The sequence below is a fragment of the Amphiprion ocellaris genome, chromosome 1 (genome assembly GCF_022539595.1).
Source record: "Amphiprion ocellaris isolate individual 3 ecotype Okinawa chromosome 1, ASM2253959v1, whole genome shotgun sequence".
NCBI lineage: Eukaryota > Metazoa > Chordata > Actinopteri > Pomacentridae > Amphiprion > Amphiprion ocellaris.
Window position 1 is genome coordinate 31,833,593 of NC_072766.1, and position 5,738 is coordinate 31,839,330.

General features: G+C 38.1%; 1 protein-coding gene and 1 long non-coding RNA gene across 3 annotated transcripts in view; both read left to right on the forward strand.

The window, feature by feature from the left end:
- The first annotated feature begins 1,536 nt into the window (after positions 1-1,536).
- Positions 1,537-2,120, forward strand: LOC129350977 (uncharacterized). Its single transcript, XR_008604587.1, has 2 exons — positions 1,537-1,675; positions 1,761-2,120. It is a non-coding gene; the product is annotated as an uncharacterized LOC129350977 (long non-coding RNA).
- Positions 2,121-5,627: 3,507 nt separating this feature from the next.
- The window catches only part of LOC111563338 (COUP transcription factor 2-like), a 7,593-nt gene continuing 7,482 nt past the window's right edge, over positions 5,628-5,738 (forward strand). The window contains exon 1 of one of the 2 annotated variants that reach the window (XM_023262379.3): positions 5,628-5,738. This exon is cut by the window's right edge and continues 260 nt beyond it. The gene's annotated coding sequence lies outside the window, so the exon portion shown is untranslated. The other variant, XM_023262378.3, reaches the window with a different exon arrangement.

Sequence of the window (5,738 nt, forward strand, 5' to 3'; positions counted from 1 at the left end):
TAACTTAGCACTCGAGCATCTTGACAAATTGGAATGATGAATTTGGCCTCTATGAATAGATACAAATACATGATCAATCAAAACACCGGACAGTGTTCTCAGTCTGAGGAAATGTGTCGCTGTGAAGGACAAAAGAAGTGTATTCGCTTTGAATGGCATTTGGTCCCCTGGAAGAAAAGTGAGATGGAGGGTTTGTGTCTCTGCTATGTTTGTGCTGTGAAAATGTAGAAGCAAGTCAGTGCTAAGTGGGTGGTGCAGAGAAAAGTGGCTGCAAAATCTCACTGTTTCATCATTTAAATGCCAAATTAAAACCATTATACTGAATCCAATTTTCCCTGCATGATGTCTTTTTTAAAAGACTACATACGTAAACTGCTTCTCTTAACTCTTTCCTCAGTGCAGACGCATGCAAAAAAACAGTCTCTATGAATTACAGTCAAGCATGCCATCTGACCTTGAAAAGCAGAGAGAAAGACTTTTTTTGAGTTTCTCAGTCATTCACACAAGCCTCCAACTGTCCATGTCCCTCCTGGCCTTCACACTGCAGTCCAAATCAATGTAACATCCAGTACATCACAGCATCCGTGCATGACCTCCCTGCAGTGGCCACGGATCAACAGATCAAGCACAAGGAAACTTCCTAGAGACACCAGATCCTCCGAGCCTGTCTCCAGTCGTACTTTGACAGTACTTCTGCTCACCAACAAAGGCAAGAAAAACATTAGCATAAATGATACATGGCAACTGTAAGATAATCAACCCTTCGTGGGTCATAAATAGTATGTATGTAGGCGTAAGAGAGTGTGTTAAAAAATAGTAATTTGCTCATCATTTGAATCGTCCACCAGTGTTAGTTAATCAGTTCCTTATTTTCATCATTCTGTTATGTAAATATCAGTCTAGTCCTCTTAGTTACGCTCTTTAGCTCCAAAGCTAGCTAAGCTGCTAAGCCACCTAACATTTGTTACTGTAAATTAGCTGACAACTTAATGTTAGCTTAGCTGTACAGGATGAAAACTTGTAATGGCAAAAACTCAATGACATAAAAGTTTTCTAAGTTTAAATAAAACTGCTTTTAATTTAGAAAATGTATTTTAATGTAATAATATCTTTGTTGTTAGTCATGACTGACATTTGTAAAAATGGGGGAAAGAAATTGAAAATGAATAATGCAACAATACTTTGAGACATACTTCAATACTAAAAAACTGAAATGCTTTTTTCACAACAATATGTCAAAGTAATTGTTGACTTACTTATATATCAAATGTGTGGGTCATTGTGAGATGTCTCAAGTGTCTCAGCAAAATCAATTTCATTTTTTAAATTCTTTTAATTATTTCACTGTAAAGACTGTGTCACTACTCAGAGCTGAGTTGTACGTATTTCTATCGTTTCCTCAGCAATGTGGGTTAATCTTGTGCCTGATAATGAGTTGCAGCCTCAGTGAGGTTAAAGGTTAAGTCGGACTTTGTACAAGTCCTAATGAGGATCGCAACATTTCGCCAGAACGAGTGTGTTCATAAATGGGAAGACCGTTGGCAGTGCGTTATCATTGCACACTGACCTGGAGCACAATGTGTCTCTCAAGCATGAAATTTGCCTCGTGAAGAATGCTGCAGCGACCCTGAAGAAGTCGGAGTTCGGCAGTTCAGCGGTCTGAGGTTAACGCCAGGTGAGAGACGGTCGAGCGGTCACAGGTGAAGCTCTGGCTGGGATTTTCTAATCTAACTGACAAACTATTATTGCTCTCTGACCAGGTTCTGACCCTGCTTAGCAGCGTAAGAGATTCCAGCTTTGTTTAAGTGGCTGCCAAGGTTAACAGCAAGGAGACAATCTGCAGCTTCTCTGCCATCCAGCGTCCATTGTGAATGATGTGACCATGAAAAGCTGATACTGACTAATAACTGTAACAGTTATTACTATAATTGTTATTGAAACACATTACTTGTAATTAACTAATATTCAACATATATGACCCATTGCAATAACTGGTTGACTTTGGCTCTTTGTTTGATATCTGCATGAAAAACTATTTTGCCTCAATGTTTACTTTATGCTTTGGGCTGTAACATGTCATAAACTATATAAAATAAACCTTAACTTTATTATTTACTCAATATATTTGCATAAGTTTGTTTTCTTACATTTAAATTGCTTAATTATCACATCTACAATTTAAAATCATGAGTTCCATTGACTAAATGATCTCTGGATTGTTTACCTAAATCATGAAAGATTTAGAAATTTTGGTAGCTGATTTGCATATTAGTAGTAGAACACATTGCATTCAGGTTGAGCTTAACATTTCCTAGATGTTTTTCTGTGGTCTAAAAAAGCTGCATAATGCAGTCCCATTATCTTCTGGCTGATCAAAAGTAAAACTGTTTTTATGAAAGGCATTTGAATGCAGTGGTCATAGGGGTGATATTAAAGATTTGTATTCTCCTCAGGTTACTGTGATTGCTGGTGATGCAGGGTACGTTGTCATGAGGAATAAAGCATCACCCAAAAACAAATGCATTTTTAAAAGGGGAATATGAGCTCAATGTTAAACCAAAGATTCCAGGCATGTGAAATAGAATTTCTTTATTTCAGAGTAAATTAACACAGGTAAAATTCTGAATTTTGATAATGCAAGTGTTACTTTACTTCAAAATAAATTAGATTACCTCAAAGCCTAAACCTTAGAAATTAAGTCACATGTAAAATCATATTTTTACTGAATCATGTTGCTTTGAAATCCTGAAATCTAGCAGCGAAAGTGGTTTTCAGTCACCTAATTATGTCTCTTTTCAGGATTGTGTGGGTGTGAACAAACTGATTAATTGATTGTCATTTTATTATTATGTTACAATTACAAAGGGAAGGAAAATGCTCATAAATGAAGACATCACAGGGCGCTTTTGGGGGATCATTCTTTTAAATAATCAAGTATGCAAATTAATTCCAAACAATTCAGTCACGGATGATAAATGCATATAGTAGGTGCAAATAATAATTAATCTGCATTCATCTTAAAAACAGATTTTGTTTTAAGGTAAAAGGGGAAAAATGCTGTTTTCCTTTATAAAAACAAAAAAAAATCAGTCATTAAAAGTGAAAGATTGAAGTCTTTTCAGTATCACACCTGTAATTGCATAAACTGACTATAACTCCCTATCCACATGTATCACATCTTCCTTTTGCATTTGTATTGATTATTTTTATTTTACACCATCCAACACAACACCCAGACACTACATATTATGCATTTCAATTACTGTACTTAAATTTACATTTTGGAAGTGAATTTTACTATTGGATTTCTGTCTATATATTTCTCTATCTTCATCATGGCCTCCAAACCATGTCGTGACATTCCTCAAACTGCACTTACTCACAGTCTGCAATAACACAAACAGGAGATGTCTGCTAGAGGACTTGAGACAACCTGCAGTACATTTTAGATCACAACCACTAATCTCATTACCATAATGAGCTTACACCACTCCCATTTACTCTGAATGTCAAGAACGCTGCTGCATATTCCAGAGAGTTATAATGTACACAATTGTAAATGCATTCTCAGTTTTTATTAATGTATTGTGCTTCATATTACCCACAACAGAATATTTTAAGTGCATTAAGTCACCTTTACACTACTTTGTAGTTCAATTTTACCTTGACTGTAGCCAACACTTAACATTTTTAAGATGAAGAAGCTAATTTTCAGCACAGTGACATCAGCTTACATAAAAAAAAAGCTGCAGACCTCTGAGCAGCAAGCCAGAGCTGCCTCCCACTGAGCTGTAAACAGTCACATCCTGGTGGTTGTACACACACAGCAGGTCTCTCCCAGCCCAATTCTCTCTCACTTTGTCCCCAATTAACTCACTTTCAGCTCCCCACTGCTGATAAGTCTTAAAGGGCAGCAGATCATCAAAATCAGGGGGAATTTATCGTGTTTAAAATCCCAAATCTGTGATTAATATTAAGTGAACTCATCATCGGATAGAGTTGGGGAGCAGAAGGTTCAGTGAAATGAACAGTGGAGAAATTTATCATCCCCATCCAGTGTGGTAAACACTTTAGCCTTGACCTTCCCCTTCCACTGTTGATTGGTATTGGACGTCAGCCGTGTGTTTTGTTAGCAGGCCGAGCGAAGCCTGTTGTGTGTAAGCAGTTGCTGGATGACTGCAACTCTGGCCGTCTGGAAGAACACGACAGCAGACTCAGCCTCAGGACTCATGAAGCATGAGTCAACAGTGAAATGGCCATACAGACATTTTCACATGGCAAATGCTATCAAAAGCCTCGATGGACATCAGAATGATTCCATTTCATATAGACTAGTTCTACAGTGAATGCAAAGAGCAATCTTGCTGACACTGGTGTAACACTCAAATATATCAAAAGCATACAACACTATCTAGAGATGCAAACAGCAAAGAAACAATGTGACGCCACTGTATATGACCTTGTACAAATGAAAAATTGTGTTCAATTTGCAATTGTATATGATAGTGACATGCAATATTATCTATTACGTCCAGGAGTGCATATTGGAAAGCACTTGTACTGATTTAAAATTTGTAAATCATGAAAATCAGAAACAGATGCAAGTAAAAGGAAAATTCTATTATATTTTTCACAATATATGAATTGTATGATGTGTGTTTTGTTTTTTGGGTCTTTATTGGATAAGCAGAGTTGAGAAGCAGACAGGAAAGCAGGGAGAAGAATGGGGGGAAGGCATGCAGTAAAGGGCCATGAGCTGGAATCAAACTCAGGTCGCTGCGTACATGCGTCGCTCGCTCAACCAGTTGAGCTAGGTGGGCACCCATGATGTGTGCATTTTAAAAATTTTCAGGGTGTTGTTGATGGGGTTGGGAATGGATAGAGTCAGTCTAAAATTTAAATGATATAGTATTGATTCTAAAGCCAGTGACATGTAGTTTTGCTATGCATCACCATGAATAGTTCTTTATTTGTAGTGTTCATGTTAGTCATGTGACGATATGTCTTAATGATAATTAGAATATATAGAAAATAGCCCCATAAAATCACACAAACAGAGAGATGAAGGTGAAGTGCTTTAAACATATTGTTCATATATAGGAGATGAACCTTTTAGATAGCACTGACACCCACAATTAGGACAGCTGGTTAGAAATATAGGCTACTACATGTAGCTCTTTAAGACATGAAATTCAAGTGCATCCTCTTCTAGAAGGTAATGTCTGCGTAATTCAGTGAGGACACTAGGTGGCATCAAATAACTGCAGTTCTGAATCTGCCCAAGTGTCTGCATAGACTGAGGTATTTATTTGCAAATGAAATGTGAGATCTCATATTTCTAGGCAGTAAAGAGGCAGTGGCCTGACAGAATCACAGCAAGTAGCCAAGAAGCCAGAGCAACACACACACACAAACACACACACGAGAGAGAGAGAGAGAGAGAGAGAGAGAGATGTATTGAATGAGAGGACAGACAGTAAATATGACAGGGAAGGTATGAACTCTCACCATACTCCGCAGATCCATGTGAAGCCCCGCTGCTGCTCCCAGATCAGCTTCTCTCCGCTTTAACTCCGCCCCAAACACGCGTCACCGAGTCACAGCCGGTGACGCGAGGACGCACCACTCTCCTCCTCCGTCCCGGAGCCAAGCATCATCAAATTCATTATCCATCACCCCTTCTCTGTGTCTCTCTCTCTTCCTCTCTCTCTCCTCCGCTGTCTTTTTAATGTAACTTC